Below are 1,986 nucleotides of genomic sequence, written 5' to 3'. Positions count from 1 at the left end.
AAAATTTCTGTTTTTCTTTAATTTTTTTTTTTGGTTTTCTCGACGTTTTTGAAAACTTCATTTTCCATTTTTAGTTCTCTAAAGTCCCAATTAGATTCACTTTCCTGCCAGAAAATATATTTAAGTTGAAAATCATTGAATTATTATTTAAACTATACCTACTTATATCGTGTATAGTGTATACTATGACAAAATAGATACACAAAAAACACAATTAATTATTATAAAATCAATAAATTCATCGCTCCGCTTGCAAAATCTAAGATAATATTTGTCTAGATTTAACACACACATCTAATTTCTCATATTTATAAAAAATGAATTGTTGAGCTGAACGATCGTGTGCTGGGGGAAATTTTACGAATATTCACGGCTTGTTATCAACTGATGGCCGAAACCAACGATGTTATTTTTAGATTAGGTACCAATAAATAAGAATAATATAATATAAAAATAATATCAGCAATGAAATGTTATAAATAATTATATTATAATATAATTTAACATTATTAAATTTGATCATGACTAAAATTTAATTTGAATTTGGTAATTTAAAACTATACCCACTTTAACATTTTACAACTTGAAATGTACAACGCTTACACTGCGTATGCACGTCATGCATTCAAGCCTGGTTTAAGGGGGGGGGGGTCCCCCATAAAAAAACGTACAACACATGTGATACGGTATTATAGTACCATGCAGTATAAAAATCTATTTAGTGCCCCAGAATTTTGAATATCGTTGGTACTCTCAGTATCAACGAACAACAAAATAATCAAAGCAAATTGCAAAATGTATTATTTTTTTTTAAACTATTTATAAAATTGTAAATTTCTTGAAAAATACATCGATAATGGTCACATATTGAAATATGGGCTTTAGGCTAATTAATTTAAAAACAATTTATAAATATTTATAGAAAACGACTAAATGGCCCAGTGATTAATAGATATAATTTATAATATAAAAAATATCAAGTATCTACAGTTATTTTTTTGAGTTACACCAAACAATCAAAATCAATTTTGTCAAAAACTTGTGTCTTGCTTAAAAATGTCTGTTTTTCCTTAGATATTTTTTTCCTCGTCCATTATGAAAAATACTGGGATATTCTTTAAATTACCAGCTATATACTTTGCCGCACTAGAATTAGCCCTATAAGCCTGCAAAAAATAAACATATTTCTTATAGTATTCCAGTTTTATTTTTTAATACTAATTTGTATTTGTTAGCCTCTTTTCTATGTTTTGTAAGAAAAACTTTTTAATTTTTTTGTCTCATTGGTCTTTTAAAGTGTATACTCATTGAGTCATTTTGAGAAATTAAGTAAGTTCGTTTGGAACCGTAGTAGGTACATAAACTTTTCAAAACATCGAAAATCTATCTCCTACCAAAACACAGAATATAAGTTAACAAGTTCAAATCTTTTTTTTGAAATTAAAATTAGATTACTAGAAGTATGTTAAATTTTTTCCGGCTTATTGGCGTCATTAATTTTCACGTACTCGCGTAAGTACAAAAATATTTTTATAATATATATATAGTATTATTAATTACGTTATAGTCGTTATACGCCTTATGCGTATACGTACGAATATAGATACAATATGAAAAATATCTGCATGGCTAAAGAATAAAGATTCATAGATCTAAATTTCGTAAGTTATATAAAATACCAAATTACGTTCGTAAACGAATATATTATAACAGATTAATAATTATCGAACAATATCCAAGGGGGCTAGCCACCATTCTTCGCCTATGGTACATTTTATAACTACTACATTTTATAACTCCATGATTAGTATAATATTATATTTTGTCATCAAAAATACACTGCGGGAATAACGATACCGTCTTATCGAATCAACCAAATTTCATAATTTTTTTTTTAATTGCTAGAGGGAAATATTCTACAGCCCGCGTCTATATCTGTTTTTCAATATTTTATTCTTAAACTTAATAATAATATGTCTAAAAAAA

The sequence above is a fragment of the Acyrthosiphon pisum genome, chromosome X (genome assembly GCF_005508785.2).
Source record: "Acyrthosiphon pisum isolate AL4f chromosome X, pea_aphid_22Mar2018_4r6ur, whole genome shotgun sequence".
In the NCBI taxonomy this organism is placed as follows: Eukaryota; Metazoa; Arthropoda; class Insecta; order Hemiptera; family Aphididae; genus Acyrthosiphon; species Acyrthosiphon pisum.
The sequence above is the reverse complement of the archived record's forward strand: the minus strand, read 5'-3'. Positions refer to the sequence as shown.